The 19,561-nt window shown below is 47.9% G+C and overlaps 2 non-coding genes and 1 pseudogene across 2 annotated transcripts; all 3 read right to left on the reverse strand.

Moving 5' to 3' along the window:
- Positions 1-6,981: 6,981 nt before the first annotated feature.
- On the reverse strand, positions 6,982-8,857 carry LOC148023300 (25S ribosomal RNA; annotated as a pseudogene).
- Positions 8,858-9,098: 241 nt separating this feature from the next.
- On the reverse strand, positions 9,099-9,251 carry LOC148023301 (5.8S ribosomal RNA). Its single transcript, XR_015693947.1, has one exon. It is a non-coding gene; the product is annotated as a 5.8S ribosomal RNA (ribosomal RNA).
- Positions 9,252-9,593: 342 nt separating this feature from the next.
- On the reverse strand, positions 9,594-11,404 carry LOC148023302 (18S ribosomal RNA). Its single transcript, XR_015694297.1, has one exon. It is a non-coding gene; the product is annotated as an 18S ribosomal RNA (ribosomal RNA).
- Between the last annotated feature and the right edge of the window lie 8,157 nt (positions 11,405-19,561).

A 19,561-nucleotide genomic window follows, 5' to 3' on the forward strand; every position in this document is an offset into this window, starting at 1 on the left:
TCATCACATTGCAAAAGTGTCAAATAATCACCCTAAGATCAAACAAATCAATTAATTAGATAGCAATACCAATTGATGTATATTATCAGCATATAGGTAACAAATCTTGACTCTTAACACACTAGCATAGCTAGTTTTAGCCATCCATTTTGTATGCCTAGAATGATACAAGCACCAAAACAACTATCGATACCAAACAACACAATGATCAAAGACCCTAACAACATACCCATGCCAAAATAAGCAAGATAATCCAAGCACCACACATCAAAATAGAATAGATGCTCTCTAGTCTTGATATGAAGTGATACCCATCAAAACATCCATTATATCGTCACTTCCATATGAGCTACTAGACACATACTCAATCTAACTCTTCTTTATGCAAAGAAGAGGTAAAACATGTGACAAAGTCAATGATTCATCAATATGCATTAGAACTCACATGCACCCTATCTAGAGGTAATTGTAAAGAAGGAATGGAGCAATGCAACATCACTACTTGAGTGTGATCCCACCATTGCACTAGAGAAGCTCCATGTAGAATGCCACAAAGGTGTTGCTCCTCTACATGCTTCCCCTCAAATGATTTCAAATTATGTCTCATGCTATGGTATCAGAAAAGTGGTGGTAGACAATGGAGTTCATGGGGTGGTTGAATCAAAGTGCCTCAAACTAAAATCCAAATGTAGGGGGGTCTCACATCCATGCCTTCGAGCAAGGTACAACATCAAAGAAAAATAGGAAGAACACTACAATGCAATGAGCAAATCAAAAACCCATCCCCACATATATGAGTGTGTGTGTGTGTATATATCTATCTGTATGTGGCATGCTTCACTGTCCTCCTCATGCTTGCCATTTTCCTCTTCTTCTAAGTGAAATCATTCTAAGAATTGTAGAAATTACACAGCATAGTGGACATAATCTAAGCAAGGAGTAGGGGACCCATAGCAAATATGAGAAGAATAGAGACTGCTTTAGTTTCAAACAAACTGATACAAAGATGGCTTTGTCCACATGTGTGCTTCCACTATGAAGCTTAGATGGTGATCCAAATAGATGATAGGCGAAGAGCTTTAGGGTAACTAGAAGAACTCTGAATGGGTGAAATATAGCTTGATGATGGAATTATAGGGGTCTTCCTTTTATAGCCTAGGAAGGTAGTCTGATCAACATGTCTCACCATATTATGAACCTTCCATATTCAGCCAGGAAGAAATATTCCCTTTACCATCGGGCCAGGGGGCATTGCCCCCCCCGGACCCCCATCAAGGGGACTGTTGCTCCCTTGAGGGCGCCCCCAGCCATACCTCGCAACTTGATGCATTGTGCCTTAAGTTGCTACTAACACAACTACTCTATCTAACCCAAAGGCTAGATCCACAAAGGTCATCTTTTTGCCATCTGGTCACATAGACCTCATATGACATACAAGTCAGGGCCCACACAATGTTCGTGCTCACACATGGCTTCTCCTCATAATGGGGGGCTTACAACTTTGAGCACCATGGATCATTGATGGCACCTTATGAGGGTGGGGCATTGAGCATATCTAACACCCCCCTCAATGTCCAGGTGAACTACATTCTCGGCCCAATGTTGAGTCTCTGAAGATGATTTTGAAGGAAATCCTTTGTAAGAGATTTGGTGAAGATATTTGCTCCATTCTCCTCCATTGGATAGTAGACCAGCTCTACTATCCCATCTTTGATCAAGTCACCCACATAATGATACTGGGTCTCAGTGTGTTTGGTGTATGCACGAAAAACTAGTTTTTGGGCAATGGCAATGCAACTTTGATTATCACATCTTAGCATTTTTGGATCTTCATCTTGTATTCCCATGTGCCATAGGATCCTCCTTAACCATACTACTTCACATGCAGTAAAGCAAGTTTCCTTGTACTTTCCTTTCGGTAGAAAACAATTCCACAATTGGTTGCTTCTTACCAATCCAAGAGAAAATTCCCGAACCTAATGATAATTAATATCCAAAAATTGATTTCCTAGAATCGTTGTCACCTCCCCAATCAGAGTCATAGTGCCCCATAAGTGCACTTTTAGAATTGTATGTGATACCATAGTTAGGAGTTCCCTTCAAGTATTTGAGCACCCACATAGCTCTCCAATGACTTTCTCATGGTTTATTTGAGAATCTACTCAAAAAACCAACATCAAAATTGATATTTGGCCTAGTGTTACACCAATAGATGAGGTTGCCAACCAATCTCCTGTATCTACCGATGTCTGCTAGTGCTGATGTATCCTCAACGGACAACTTCACATTTACCTTCATAGGTGTAGCTATCTCCTTACACTCGGTTATGCCAAATGCTTTTAAGATCTCCCATGCATGCTTCTTTTGAGAGATGAATATTTTACCAGGCACTTTAATCCCTAAACAATAGTGCAATAAGCCCAAGTTTGTCATATTAAACTCAGAGCTCAAAGCCTTTCAAGTATGATGGATTATATCTTCGTAGTCACTCGTAATAAGAAGATCATCTAGGTTTAGGACAATCATTATAGATTTTTCACTATCCTTGTAAATATACAGGTTAGCAATGGGGCATACCTTTTGAAATTCAAACGTAGAAAGAATTTATCTATCCATTGGTAGCATGCTCCAGGGGCTTGTTTCGGCCCATACAATGCTTTCTTCAGCTTATAAACTTTGTTCTCGGAATAGGGGGCCTCAAACCCTAGTGGTTGAGCCACTAGGGTTTGAGCCACATACACCTCCTCCTTGAGGTCACCATTCAAAAATGTTGATTTGACATCCATTTGGTAAACTTGCCACTTATTATGAGTAGCCCCATTGCAACTATTGTGCAAATACTAGTCATTCTAGCAGTTGGAGAAAATGATTCTTGAAAACCAAAGCCTTCAACTTGTGAAAATCCTTGTGCAACTAATTTGGCTTTGTACTTTTCTAAGCTGCCATTAGCTTTGTACTTTACCTTTCCGACCCACTTGATATCAATAATCTTCCTCTTTTCTGGGCAACCCACTAGCTTCCAAGTATCATTCTTCATTATGTTGTCATACTCAACTTGTATAGCTGCTCTCCATGCTAGATTGGCAAGTGATTCTTCCAAGTCTGCTGGCTCTTGTACTTCTCTCATAATCTCACCCACATCAAGGCCATATTGACTATGTGAGCAGAAGCCTTTCTTTGCTCCTCTATTCTCTTAGTGACCTCCTTGGTTCTGCCTTTTCCTCAACTGTAGTAGGCATAGGATTACTGTGATCATAGAGTTGCTTCACCCATTGTGGCAATGGATTTTTTGGTGGCATGATTGCAAGTTGGTGAACTTTGTCCTCATCTTTTGAAGACAATGCTTCCTCCTCCTTGAGAGTAGGGACAACTCTTGGGATAGGTTCATAGTGGACTACTTTTTTGTTGGATGATAAAGTGGAAGAACTTATATTCTCCTCCTCCACTATATATGGCTACTCCTTGAACACCACATCACACCTGGCTATGATCTTCTTTGCCTCTTGGTCATACAATTTGTAAGCCTTTTCCTCATTGCTATAACCCAAAAATATACATTTTTTGATTCTAGGATTTAACTTGTTTCTCTTATCCTTTGGTACATGTGCATAACATTCACATCCAAAAGTTCTAAAATGTGAGACAAATGGTTTCTTACCAATATAGGCCTCATGAGGAGTTTTGTCCTTAAGAGCCTTTGTGCAACATGCACCTTTCCATTTTCACAACGGTGCGATTTCAATGTTCAACAACGCCATTCTGTTGAGGTGTATGAGGTGTCGTCGATTGATGCTTAATCCTTTTGCTCTTGCAAAAGTCTTCAAAATCCTTTTGAGTTGAACTCCACCACCACCATCTGTTCTAAACTTCTTCACACTTTGCCCTGTTTCATTCTCAACAAGCTTTAGCCATTCTACAAACTTACCAAAAACTTGAGCCTTATCACAAAGGAAGTACACCCACATCTTCCTATTGTAGTTATTGACAATCAACATAAAGTAAACAAATCCTCTTAAGGCTTTTATAAGCATTTTACCACACAAGTCAATATGCACCAACTCTAGAGGATCCTTTGCTTTATTATTTCTTTCTTGTGGAAATGCCTTTCTCTATTACTTGTGCATCATACTAGCTTCATATGGTTCCTTCATTTTAGTTACTGCAGGTAGGTGAGCAACCATACCTTGCTTATGCATCTCCTTCAACACTACAAAACCAATGTGACCAAATCTTTCATGCCAAATTTTACTAGTTTCCACACCAACAGTCTATATAAGAGCGTTTAGCTCATATATGTCGTTCCTCCTTTCTCCTTTATCAACAACTTTGCTAGCATTGTCAATAATTTCTACACCTATCTTAGTAAACCTCACCTTATGGCCAGATCAATTATAGAAGCAACTGATAGCAGTTTTCTCTTAATCTCTTGGACATACAATACATTTGAAAGATTCTTGAGTTCATGATTTGTAGTTACAAAGTAAATAGTACATGTACCCCCTCAGCAGGGTATTTTGCATCATTCCCAAACTGTCATAGTGATGGATTCTTGTAGAGGCTTCATAGAACTACACTTCCTCAATGGTTGCCATGAATAACTCTAACTCTACTTTAGCCATATTGTTTGTCTCCTTCCCTTTATCCTTCACAATGCCATTCTTTTCATATGTCTTCTTGACACGAAAATTTGCAATTTCATGTCCTTTCTTCTTGCAATAGAAGCAATCCCCTTGAAACTTTTTCTTACCACCCCTCTTCTTTTTGTCACTGTTGGTAGAGAAATCACCTTTGCCTTTCGCATTGGCAGAGAATGAAACATTTCCACTGCTGCTACCTTTCACATTGGTGAAGAATGCAACATCTCTACTACTACCTTCTTAGGCTTTAAGCCTAAACTCTTCCTCCATTATTAGTGCACAAAATTCCTCAAATGTCAAAGATTGGGGTCTCACCTGAGTGTTTAGGGCAGTTACCAATCCATCAAACTTTGGTGGACAAATCTGAAATTACCTTTGAGCTAGCTCCTCATTCACTAAGCTTTTATATCCCAACACTAGTAATCCGGTTGTGCAAATTCTTGATTTGAGTGATGAATGCTTCAATTGTCTCTCCTTCAACAAACTTCTCTGCTACTAGTTTATTCTCCAAGTTCTGAATCCTTGTTTGATTTTATGTTCATACTAACTCCTCAGTACGTTCCAAGCCTTTGATGCCTTGCTTGTGTGTTGAATCAAGGTCAAAACACTATCAAAACAGCTTGTAACTAAGGCACATAGTGCATTTGCATTCCTTTGTTTCCAATCTCATAGAAGATCTATGTTTGGAGGAATCATAAAACTTGAATTTGATGGGTCGGGGATGGGTTGTGGTTCTGTGTCAGTCCCTAGCACCATCTCTAGAAGCTCATAAGAATCAAGGATAGTTGTGATTTCAAACTTCCACAAAGTATAGTTTGTACCATCTAACTTACCTTCCCTAAAGGTTGGTGGATGAACCCTCAATGTTTGAATTGCTGATATAGTAGCACCACCACATGATGTGCCAACACCGTTACTTGATGCTATAGACAACATTTCTTGTTGTTGTTGAAGCCCTTGCCTCTCACGTACCCTTCAATCTGCAAAGCCCCCTAGGCGCCGATACCATGTAGAAATTACATGGCAGAGTGCGGACAGAATCTCAGCAAGTAGAGAATACAACAATTTCAAATGAACTAATACAAATATGGCTCTGTCCACTTGTATGCTCCCACTGTGAAGCTTAGATGGTGATCCAGATAGATGATATGCAAAGAGCTTTAGGGTGGATGGAAGAACTCTGACTAGGTGAAAGATAGATTGACGATGGCTTTAGAGGGGTCTTCCTTTTATAGCTTGAGAAGGTAGTCTGGTTGACATGACTGACCATATTATGAACCTTCCCTAGTTGGCTAGAGAATATTCCATGGAATAATCCCACACCCCACAACTTGATGCATTGTGCCTCAAGTTGCTACTAGCATAACTACTCTATCTAACCCAAAGGCTAGATCCACAAAGGTCACATTTTTGCCATCCAATCACATAGACCTCATTTGACATACAAGCTGCACCATGGATTATTGGTGGCACCTTACGAGGGTGGTGCATTGAGCATATCTAACAAGAATGTCTCAGGCTAGCTCATGTGATTCTCTCTCTCTCTCTCTCTCTCTCTCTCTCTCTCCATGAGCTATATGAGCTAGTGTTAACTCCACCTTATCAAGGGATAGAATGGTTTTCAACCATCTACTTCTTTATTAAGAACATTCCAAATAGAGTCTTGAGTTTTTATATTGAAAAACTCTAAAAATATGCTAATTTATCCACCAATCTAAAATTTTAATGTTGAATTTTCTTAATAAATCTTGAATTTTAGTTACAAGATGTAGGACTAGGATTGCGTAGTTTTGTCTATAAACATATAGTATAGATATCAAAGTATTGAAAGATATGATACATGCTCTTCACAAAAGAAAAACAAGAGAGAAGATTGATATTGAGATTAAAGATTGCAATTTGGAGATAATATGGATTGCCTAAATGAAATTATGTGGTAGTGTGTTATCCATATTCAATGATTCATTATGCATACTTCTTTGATGGATTTATGTCCCATTATTTATGTATACATGTATAGGCATCTCTATTGAACATCTCAAATACTTGTTTTAAGTTGAGAAAACTAGCTGCAACATTTACAAATGGATATTATCAACAATTTCCTGTATTTCATAAACACAGCAATTGACTATTATAGTTTATAAACATCATTGGTGTTCTTTTTTGAGATGTTTACAATCACACCTACTTCAGTTTCTTTGTAAGGAGCAGTGAGGGCTCAGGACTAGAATCCCATATGCATAGTAGGAGAAGTGCTACCATCCAGTTTCCTATAAAGAATTGTACTTGCTCTCTTTTCTAATGCAATGTCATAGTACTTTTTTCCTTCAGTAAAGTCTCTATGTCATTGTCAGTCAATACACAAGATTGTGTTTATGAGTCCAAGCTTCCATCTTGGAACCTCCAGATTTTCATGGGCCGTCGGGGGCGCACCGGACACCGCGAAACGTGCGGTGCTTTATCAGCCCGCTGGACCCTATCTCTGGGTGATCCGATTTCAGGGTGGGTGGGCTGTTAAAAAGAAAAGAGAAATCTTCCCGGGGCCCCCGCCGGCGTCTCCGGATTCCCTCACGTTGCCGTCCACCGCCACGTCCCGGTTTGGGAATATTAACCTAATTCCCTTTCGATGAGCGGCACGCATTGCACCCTTGACACAGGATTGCCCCATCTCTTAGGATTGACTAACCCATGTCCAATTGATGTTCACATGGAACCTTTCTCCACTTCGGTCTTCAAAGTTCTCATTTGAATATTTGCTACTACCACCAAGATCTGCACTGGGGGCCGTTTCACTCGGGCTCGCACCCAGAGCTGCGCCACGACCCCCACGCCCTCCTACTCATCGGGGCCTCGCACTCGCCCTGATGGCGAGTGCGAGGCTTTAGCATGCTTTAGCACCATCCATTTTCGGGGCTAGTTGATTTGGCAGGTGAGTTGTTACACACTCCTTAGCAGATTTCGACTTCCATGACCACCGTCCTGCTGTCTTAATCAATCAACACCCTTTGTGGGATCTAGGTTAGCACGCAGTTTGACACCATAACCCAGCTTTCGCTTCATCCCGCATCGCCAGTTCTGCTTACCAAAAATGGCTCACTTGTAGCTCGCATTCCACGCCAGGGTTCAACAGAGCAAACCCGGCCGCTTACCTATTTAAAGTTTGAGAATAGGTCGAGGGTGTTTCACCCCTGATGCCTCTAATCATTCGCTTTACCTGATAAAACTGCGAGGAGCTCTAGCTATCTTGAGGGAAACTTCGGAGGGAACCAGCTACTAGATGGTTCGATTAGTCTTTCACCCCTATACCCAAGTCTGACGAATGATTTGCACGTCAATATCGCTACGAGCCTCCACTAGAGTTTCCTCTGGCTTCGCCCTGCTCAGGCATAGTTCACCATCTTTTGGGTCCCAGCAGGTATGCTCCCACTCAAAACTTTCACAGAAGATCATGGTCGATCGATGGTGCACCCCGTGAAGGGGATCCCACCTGTCATGTTCCTTGCGCCTTCGTGGGTTTGCAACCCACCGTCTTGCGTACATGTTAGACTCCTTGGTCCATGTTTCAAGACGGGTCGGATGGAAAGCCTAGAGCGCTTGTGTCCCGAGCGTGCAGGTGTAGAGCCTGCCACAAGTGGTGCACGCTTTGTTCCTCGGCCGACATGACGGCATCGACGAGCCATCTAAAGCTCTCTTGTCTCGCCGCACTGGCCCACACTGATTAGCGCCCTGCGTAGAGCGGCGGACCAGTTCGCACCATTCCGCATCTGACCGGGGCGCACTTGCGGCCTCCATTCTCCTCCCTCCTAGCAATTTCAAGCACTTTTTAACTCTCTTTTCAAAGTCCTTTTCATCTTTTCGTTGCAATACTTGTTTGCTATCGGTCTCTTGCCCATATTTAGCCTTGGATGGAATTTACCACCCACTTAGGGCTGCATTCCCAAACAACCCAGACTCGTCGACATCGCCTCGTGGAACGACAGGGTCCGAGCTCGACGGGGCTCTCACCCTCTCTAACGCCCCTTTCCAAGGGGACTTGGGCTCGGTCCACCGCAGAGGACGCCTCTCGAGACTACAATTCGCACGGCAAAGTCGTGCAATTTCCAAGATGGGCTCTTTTCGGTTCGCTCGCAGCTACTAGGGAAATCCTGGTTAGTTTCTTTTCCTCCACTTAGTGATATGCTTAAACTCAGCAGGTAGCCTTGCCTGATTTGGGGTCCGAGTTGCGTTTCGGGTCGTTGAGGGCAAGCCTCGGCTCTGAAGAGCCCGATCTGACACATGCACCCTGGAAGAGGCACCCGGAAATAGCCGCCACCTCGACAAGGAGACGAACCACCCTTGCGGAGCAACGTCACCGCACGGTGCTGCCAGTATATTTCAGCCAACCGCGGCATCAGTTCGGAGCGCGGACGACCAATTCTACCCTCCCCCGAAGAAGGGGAGAGGGTGTGGGGGAGTTAGGGATGCTCAAGTAGGCATGCCCTTGGACGAGTTGTGGGCGCAAGTTGCGTTCAAAGACTCGATGATTCGCAGAATTCTGCAATTCACATTGTGTATCGCATTTCGCTGTGTTCTTCACCGTTGCAAGAGCCAAGATATCCATTGCTGAGAGTCATTGCGTTTTGTGTTTCGATCCTCCCCTCGGGAGGAATCTTAGACAAGACAAGGTTTATTAAGTTCCTCTTGCCACCCCCGCGTGCGGGGAGGGGCAAAGGGTTTATCAAGCTGGCGGCATGCCCGAATGAGCACGACAGAGGGGGATCACCTTGAGCAAGGGAGAGAGGTCGAAGGCGTCCCTCCTTCCTCCTCCACCTACATGGTCGCAGGATGACCCCGGATCATAGCCTCCCCCACTGTCGCCAAACTCCGATGAGGGGAGAGAGGATGCCGACCGCGCCTCCGAGCGCAATCCCTCACGGACATTCCACTGTTCGCATTGTTCTCACAGATGTGTGTCAATGATCCTTCCGCAAGTTCACCTATGAAAACCTTGTTACAACTTCTCCTTCCTCTAAATGATAAGGCTTAATGAACTTCTCACAACGTCACCTATGGCGAACCACCAGCATTGCCGCAATCCAAAAACTTCACCGAACCATTCAATCGATAGGAGCAATAGGCGGTGTGTACAAAGGGTAGGGACGTAGTCAATGCGAGCTGATGACTCGTGCTTACTAGGAATTCCTCGTTGAAGATCAATAATTGCAATGGTCTATCCCCATCACGATGAAATTTCAAAAGATTACCCAGACCTCTCGGCCCAGGTGGTAAACTCATTGAATTCATCAGTGTAGTGCGCGTGCAGCCCAGAACATTTAAGGGCATCACAGACGTGTTATTGCCTCAAACTTCCATGGCCTAGATGGCCATAGTCCCTCTAAGAAGTTGGCCACGAAGAGGATCCTTCGTGTAACTAGTTAGCAGGATGAGGTCTCGTTCATTAACGGAATTAACTAGACAAATCACTCCACCAACTAAGAACAGCCATGCACCACCACCCATAGAATCAAGAAAGAGCTCTCAATTTGTCAATTCTTACTATGCCTGGACCTGGTAAGTTTCCCCGTGTTGAGTCAAATTAAGCCGCAGGCTCCACTCTTGGTGGTGCCCTTCTGTCAATTCCTTTAAGTTTCAGCCTTGCGACCATACTCCCCCCGGAACCCAAAAACTTTGATTTCTCATAAGGTGCTGGCGAAGTCATCAAAATAACATCTGCTAATCCCTAGTCGGCATCGTTTATGGTTGAGACTAGGACGGTATCTGATCGTCTTCCAGCCCCCAACTTTCGTTCTTGATTAATGAAAACATCCTTGGCAAATGCTTTCGCAGTAGTTCGTCTTTCATAAATCCAAGAATTTCACATCTGACAATGAAGTACGAATGCCCCCAACTATCCCTAGTAATCATTACTCCGGTCCCGAAGACCAACACAATAAGACTAGAGTCCTATCGCGTTATTCCATGCTAATGTATTCAGAGCATAGGCTTGCTTTGAGCACTCTAATTTTTTCAAAGTAACATCGCCGAATCCATGTCCCAACCAATTATGTCCAGGAGCACGTCTCCGACAGAAAGGGTGGGGAGATCAGTGCACACCAAAGGAGGTGGACCACACGCCCTGCCCTGAGATCCAACTACGAGTTTTTTAACAGCAACAACTTAAATATACGCTATTGGAGCTAGAATTACCGCGGCTGCTAGCACCAGACTTTCCCTCCAATGGATCCTCGTTAAGGGATTTAGATTGTACTCATTCCAATTACCAGACTTGTAAAAGCACAGTATTGTTATTTATTGTCACTACCTCCCCGTGTCGGGATTGGGTAATTTGTGGGCCTGTTGCCTTCCTTGGATGTGGTAGCTGTTTCTCAAGCTTCTCTCCAGAATCGAACCCTAATTCTCTATCACCCGTCACCACCATGGTAGGCCTCTATCCTACCATCGAAAGTTGATAGGGCACAAATTTGAATGAAGCATCGCGGCGCTGAGGCCGTGCGATTCAGGAAGTTATCATGATTCACCGCATTACCGGGCAAGCCCGCATTGGCCTTTTATCTAATAAATGCGTCCCTTCCAGAAGTCGGGAGTTGGTGCACGTATTAGCTCTAGAATTACTACAGTTATCCGAGTAGCAAGGTACCATCAAAGAAACTATAACTGATTTAATGAGCCATTCACAGTTTCACAGTACAAGAGAGTTTATACTTACAAATGCATGGCTTAATCTTTGAGACAAGCATATGACTACTGGCAGGATCAACCAGGTAGCTATCTTTCATCACACGAGAAGCACCGCTACTGTGCGTTCCGACTCCACATCAAATGTGGCTGTGGGGCAAAAAGGCACGACCTCATCACCAATGTGTTGTTCTTGATGTAAAGAGAAAGAGGGGAGGAGCAGGCTTGAGAGTTTACGGAGAGAAAAAGAAAACGACAAATGGGGATGGGACGAGGGCATGCTTTCGTTTCCCACCATGGACAAAGCCGCACATGAGCACGTGCATCGACCATCGCCACCATCACGCACGAGGCGTGCTCCACATTGTCTTGTCTGCCACATTCCGAGCTCGTGTCAAGTCGAAAGACGATGGAGACGCTCATGCATTCCACCATTTCACGTCAACAAAAGCCCATCATGAGGTGCACTCAACCCCATCGGGAACAAGCCCCGCCGACGAAGACACACCTCGATCACATCGTTCCATCGGTTTTGGTCCATCCGTATCGATACAAGCCACACAATATTCACGACGAGATTCACCGTTAGCATTGAGAACCATGGAGCTCGAACACGATCTCACCACCAACGAGACACGTGTTCAAGGCACCGCACTTCGCTCCTCACCACCTAGTGGGCACATGTTGTCTACCACGACGCGATGTCCTCGCAAGGATCACCATAAGTCGCTTGAGCCTAACCGTTCGACGAGGGGTACATGGCATTTGCTCACGAGACACTCCTCATGCAATAAGACAGATGCGGGGACCATACGCCTCACCTCACCCTCCCTTGGATCTCCAAGGAGTTTTTCGATGGAGCAAGCACCGCTATCGTCATAGGTGCAATCGGCTCCAATGGCAAGGCATACCTACAAAGCCCGAAATTGTTTTTGGGGTGGGGGGGAGGGCGCGTCGCATTGCGTCGTCATGGTGTGTTGAGGGGAGGGGGGGCCGAATTTTGGAGGGGGGGATGGCGCATCCCGACATGGTGTGGTGTGTGTTGAGGGGGGAAGGGGGGGGGGGGGTGAATTTTGGAGGGGGGGCCGAATTTTGGAGGGAAGGTGGGGGGGGGGGGTGAATTTTGGAGGGGGGGCCGAATTTTGGAGGGAAGGTGGGGGGGGGGGGGGGTGAATTTTGGAGGGGGGGAGGGCGTGTCGCATCGCAACATGGTGTGTGTTGAGGAAGGGGGGGGCATCGCGTCATGGTGGATGTGTGTGTGTGTGTTGAGGGGAGGGGGATGTCATGTTATGTTGGGGAGGGGGAGGGGGGCGCGTCGGATTGTGTCGTGTCATGGGGGGATGTCATGTTATGTTGGGGAGGGGGAGGGAGGTGCGTCGCACTGTGTCGTGTCATGGGGGGGGGGATATCATGTTATGTTGGGGAGGGGGTCACGGTGCATTGTGTCGTGTCATTGGGGGGGGGAGGGGGGAGATGTCATGTTATGTTGGGGAGGGGGAGGGGGGCGCATCGCGTCGTGTCGTGTCATGGGGGGGATGTCATGTTATGTTGGGGAGGGGGGCGCATCACATCACGTCGTGTCATGGGGGGATGTCATGTTATGTTGGGGAGGGGGGCGCGTCGCGTCATGTCGTGTCATGGGGGGGATGTCATGTTATGTTGGGGAGGGGGAGGGAGGCGCATCGCGTCGTGTCGTGTCATGGGGGGGAATGTCATGTTATGTTGGGGAGGGGGAGGGGGCATGGCACGTTGTGTCGTGTCATGGGGGGGGATGTCATGGGAGGGGGCCGCGTCGCATCGCGTCGTGTCATGGGAGGGGATGTCATGTTATGTTGGGGAGGGGGCGCGTCGCGTCGCGTCGTGTCATGGGGAGGGAGGGGGGGATGTAATGTTATGTCGGGGAGGGGGAGGGGGGTGCGTCACGTTGTGTCGTGTCATGGAGGGGGGGATGTCATGTTATGTTGGGGAGGGGGAGGGGGCGTGTCGCATCGTGTCGTGTCATGGGAGGGGATGCCATGTTATGTTGGGGAGGGGGAGGGAGGCGCGTTGCGTCGTGTCGTGTCATGGGGGGGATGTCATGTTATGTTGGGGAGGGGGAGGGGGGATGTCATGTTATGTTGGGGAGGGGGAGGGGGGCCCGTCGCGTCGTGTTGTGTCACGGGGGGGAGAGGGGAGGGGGATGTCATATTATGTTGGGGAGGGGGAGGGGGGTGCTTCACGTCGTGTCGTGTCATGGGGGGGAGGGATGTTATGTTATGTTGGGAAAATGGAAAAGGGGACGTGTCGTGTCGTGATGTGTTTGGGAGGGGGATCATTTTACGTTGGGGAAAGGGGGAGGGGACGCGTTGTGTCGTGTCGTGCTACATTGGGGGGTCATGTTATGTCATGTCGTGTCATGTTGTGTTGGAGGGGGGTGTCATGTTATGTTGGGAAAAGGGGGAAGGGGGGGCGTCGTATCGTGTCGTGCTGTCTTTGGGGAAGTTCATGTTATGTTGGGGAAAGATGGAGGGGGGCACGTCCCATCGTGTCGTGCCATGCTCTGTTTGGAAAGGGGGGGTCATGTTATGTCATGGCACCCAACCCCCTCCCACCATGACATGGCACCAACCAAAACCCCCCCCCCCCCCCCCCCCCCCCCGCCCCAAAAAGAAAAAAAACGCACTCCACCCAAGTCTCCCCCCCTCCCCCAAAAAAAACCCCACTCCAACCAAGTCCCCCTCCTCCCCCCATGACATGGCAACCCCCTGAAAAAACCTCGCTACATCCATCCCACCCCACCTCACCTCAAAAGCCCCGCTCAACCCAACCCACCCACCTCATCCCCCAATGACACAGCACGCCCTCATCCCCCCCTCCCCCCCGGCCTCTCAAAAAACCCCCTACCCACCCCCACCTCACCTCATCTCAAAAAACCCTGCTCAACCCACTCCACCTCACCCCCCGAAAAAACCCCACTCCACCCACTCCACCCACCCCCCTCCCCACCTCACCTCACCCCACCCCACCCCACCCCACCTCACCCCACCTCACCCCCCCCCCCCAACATAGTGCACCTTCACCCCCACCCCACACCACCTCACCCCACCCCACCCCACCTCACCCCACCTCACCTCACCTCACCGCGTGGCCCACGACACAGCACACCCCACGCCCCATGACATGGCACACCCCCCCACCCCACCTCACCCCCCCACGACATGGCGCATCCCCCCCTCCCATCCCACCTCGAAAAACCCTGCTCCATCCACACCACCCCACCTCACCTCAAAAAACCCCACTCAACCCACCCCATCTCACCTCACCCCCCCCCCCCACGACACAGCACACCCCCCCACCCCACCTCACCCCCCACGAGACGGCGCATCCAACCCCCCATCCCACCTCAAAAAACCCTGCTCAACCCACCCCACCTCACATCCCCCGCCCCATGACACGGCACACCCCCCGCCCCACGACACGGCACACCCCCCGCCCCACGACACGCGCATCCCCCCATCCCACCTCGAAAAACCCCACTCCATCCACACCACCCCACCACACCTCAAAAAACTCCGCTCAACCCACCCCACCTCACCTCACCTCCCTGCGACACAGCACAACCCCCCCACCCCACCTCAAAAAACCCCACTCAACCCAACCCACCTCACCCCCCCACCGCGACACTGCGTACCCCCCCTAAAAAAACCCCACTTCATCCACACCACCCCACCGCATCTCAAAAAACCCCACTCCATCCACACCACCCCACCTCACCTCAAAAATCCCCGCTCAGCTCAACCCACCCCACCTCACCCCCCCACGACATGGTGCATCCCCCCCACCCCACCCCCAAAAATCCTGCTCCATCCAAACCACCCCACCTCACCTCAAAAAACCTTGCTCAACCCACCCCACCTCAACCCCCCTAAAAAAACCCCGCTCCATCCACACCACCCCACCACACCTCAAAAAACCCTGCTCAATCCACCCCACCTCACTCGACCCCCCCACGATACGGCACACTTCGCGCCCCATGACATGGCACACCCTCCCCACCCCACCTCACGGCACACCCCCCCACCCCACCTCACCCCCCCATGACACGACGCACCCCCCCACCCCACCTACCTCAAAAAACCCCGCTCAATCCACCCCACCTCACCTCACCCCCTATGACACAGCACACCCCCCTGCCACCCCACCTCACCCCCCCACGACACGGTGCATCCGCACCCCCCCTCACCTCACCTCCCCACAACACGGCGCACCTTCTCTCCCTAAGAAAACACTGCTCCCACCCAACCCCCCGCACCCCCCCTCCCCCCACGATATGGCACAATCCCCCCCTCCCCCCCAATGACATGGCACAAAACCCCTCCACCCCACCCCACCCCACCTCACCTCACCTCACCTCAAAAACCCCACTCAACCCACCCCACCTCACCCCCCAAAAAAAAACCCCACTCCACCCTAGATCCCCCCCCCTCCCCACCTCACCTCACCCCACCCCACCCCACCCCACCTCACCTCATTCCCCCACGACATGGTGCACCTTCCCCCCCTAAGAAAACCCCGCTCCTCCCCCCCTCTCACCCCACTTCACACCACCTCACCACACCCCATCCCACCTCACCCCACCTCACCTCACTTCACCCCGCGGCCCACAACACAGCACATCGGGCATCCCACAACATGGCACACCCCGTGCCCCATGACAGGCACACCCCCCCTACCCCACCTCATGGCACACCCCCCCACCCCACCTCACCCCCCCACAACACGGCTCACCCCCCCCCTCCCCACCCCACCTCGAAAAACCCCGCTCCATCCACACCACCCCACCTCACCTCAAAAAACCCTGCTCAACCCACCCCACCTCACCTCACCCTGCCACGACACGGCACACCCCCCCACCCCACCTCACCCCCCCATGACACGGTGCATCCGCCCCCCCACCCCACCTCAAAAAACCCTGCTCAACCCACCCCACATCACCTCACCCCCCATGACACGGTACACCCCCTGCCCCACGACACGGCACACCCCTCCCATCCCACCTCACCCCCCACGACACGGCGCATCCCCCCATCCCACCTTGAAAAACCTTGCTCCATCCAGAATACCCCACCACACCTCAAAAAACCCTGCTCAACCCACCCCACCTCACCTCACCTCCCCGAGACACGGCACAACTGTCAAGAATCGCGTGGTGGAGGGGGTTGCTCAAGATGCTGTGCCGAACACACACAGAATGCACAAGGAGAAGCTCACTCAAGAGACAAGAAGAGAGATGGAGGCCAAAACGTTTTCTTGCTGATTTTTGCTTCTTCTTCCACACACTTTACAATGTACACAAAGTATAGATAAGATACAACATAAAAGGAAAGTGGCCTACTAAGTCAAACAATGCATGACCGACTACACTAGTCGACTGGCGCTATAACTATGCCAGCTGTAAATAGATGTAACGACCTGAATATAATAAGTAATGAGTCAGTGGCCATGTGAGAGTCATAAAGACCACCAATGTGCTAAGTGTAGACATGTGTACCCATCTAACCAGGCAGTCCATCATCAATGTCCGCATGTGTTGAGCTTGTCATCTCAACACTCCCCCTCAAGCTCAACTGCATCTCTGCAACTCCAAGTAAGCTTCGAAAATTTTGAAGCTTCTCTGTACCCAATGCCTTTGTGAAGATGTCAGCTATCTGATCCTATGTGCTGACATACACCAAGTCAATCTCACCTGCTAGTACCTTCTCTCTCACAAAATGGTAGTGTACCTCAATATGTTTTGTCCTGGCATGGAACACAGGGTTCCTAGCCAACTGTATATTGCTCATGTTGTCACAATAAATGACAACTGGACCTTCCATTTGCACATCCAAATCAGCAATAGCTTTTGCAGCCATACTACCTCACATGCTGCAACAACAGCACCTCTATACTCAGCCTCTGTACTCGACAAAACAACTGTAGATTGCCTTTTGCTGCTCCATGCAACAGCTGCACTACCAAGAGAGAACATGTATCCGCTGGTAGATCTTCTATCAAACATACTACCAACCCAATCTGCATCTGTGTATCCAAATACCTGTACATCTGTACCTGCCTCATAGAAAAGTCCATAATGTAATGTGGACTTCACATATCTCAATATGAGTCTGACTGCATCCAAATGTGGCTTTCTAGGTACTTGCATAAACTGACTCACAAGACCAACAGCGTAGCTCAAGTCTGGCCTTGTAATGGTCATGTAGATCAAACTTCCCACTATCCTCCTGAACATAGTAGGGTCTTCTATCTCATCCCCAACATCAGCACTCAGCTTTACATTCTGCTCTAACGGGACTAAAAGTGGTTTGCATGCAGTCATACCATACTTGGACAACATATCCAAGCCATACTGTCTTTGGGATAGCCATATACCATCATCACATCTGATCACCTCAATGCCAAGGAAGTACCTTAGCTCACCTAAATCCTTCATCTCAAACTTCATCTTCAAACAGCCCTTGACTTCAACAATCCCACTATCACTATCACCTGTAATAATCAAGTCATCCACATAGATGACTATGATGACCAAACCTGCTTCTCCCTTTCTCACATAAAGTGAGTGATTAGCATCAGAAACATAAAAGCCAATATTGACAAGATACTCTCTGATCTTGTTAGACCATGCTCTAGGTGCTTGCTTGAGCCCATAGAGTGCCTTCTTCAACCTGCACACATACGTGGGATGCTCTAAATCTTCATAACCTGCTGGCTGATCCATATACACTTCTTCCTGCAAATCACCATGCAAGAAGGCATTCTTTACATCCATTTTCTGCAACCTCCAACCTTTGGCTACTGCCAAAGCAGTCACACATCTGACAGTTGCCATCCTAGCAACTGGACTGAAGGTTTCATCATAATCTATCCCATATGTCTGGGCATAGCCTTTTTGCAACCAATCTAGCTTTGTACCTGCTAATAGAACCATCTGCATTGTGCTTAATTTTATAAACCCACTTACATCCAATAGCTTTCTTTCCCTTCGGCAATGATACTAGATCCCAAGTCTTATTGGCCTCTAATGCAGCCATCTCCTCATCCATTGCTGCATCCCAATGAGCATGACCAACAGCCTCCTCAAAACATGTGGGCTCAACATCCTCAACTAGTTTCACCATATAAGCATAATGGTGAGCTGCATAACCTTCAAAACCAAATCTTTTAATAGGGTATCTCACCCTGCTAGACCTGCGTACCACTGGATCACTCAATGGAGTCTTTGCATTAACGCGTGCTCTCTTCACACCTGGAGTCCTCACTGAAGGAATGCCAAGCTCATCATTCAAGCTCTCTGAGCCACTGGAGTCTCCATCAAGAACTGCACCAATGCCTTCTGACACTTTATTCTTTTCTTTGTCTTTACCTGTAGTGCTACTAGATGCACCCGAAGATGTAGAGGTACTCCTTAGTCTCCCAGACCAAGGACTACCAGATGATGTCTCTAGTCCGCTAAGAGTTCGTGATTCTTGCTTTTCAGCCTGCACATGAGTGTCATGATCATCATCATCATCCAATGCCTCACCACTAGATGCATACCAACTACTCATTTCATCAAAGATGACATCCCTGCTCACTCTGAACTTACATGTGACAGGTTTGTAACAGCGATACCCTTTTTGCTCTAAAGAGTATCCAATAAAGACACACTTTTCAGCCTTTGGATCCAATTTCTTCCGCAACTCATCTGGCACATGAACATACGCAATGCAGCCAAATACTTTCAAGTGTGAAATATCAGGCTTCTTACCTGTAAAATATTCTTCGGGGGTCATACCATGAACTGTAGCTGTGGGAGTTCTATTCATAATATAAACAGTAGTATGAACAGCCTCAGACCAAAAATGCTTAGGCATATTCTTTTCAGCCATCAAGGCACGTGCAACTTCTGCAATATGCCTGTTTTTCCTTTCTGCAACCCCATTTTGCTGTGGGGTATACCTGCATGTGAACTGTCTCTTTATCCCATGAGACCTCAGAAAATCACTGAACTCATTTGAGAGGTACTCTCCCCCTCCATCTGACCTCAAGCACTTTACTTTCAAGCCTGTTTCTCTTTCAACTGCAGCCTTGAAAGTTCTAAAGTTCTCAAAAGTTTCACTCTTTTCCTTCATAAAATATACCCACAGCTTTCTAGAACAATCATCAATGAATGTGACAAAGTATGAACTACCTCCAAGAGATACATTTTGTGTAGGCCCCCAAATGTC

The sequence above is a fragment of the Lygodium microphyllum genome, chromosome 16, assembly GCF_053477565.2.
Source record: "Lygodium microphyllum isolate KBCC chromosome 16, Lygodium_microphyllum_v1.1.10, whole genome shotgun sequence".
NCBI classification, from domain to species: Eukaryota; Viridiplantae; Streptophyta; class Polypodiopsida; order Schizaeales; family Lygodiaceae; genus Lygodium; species Lygodium microphyllum.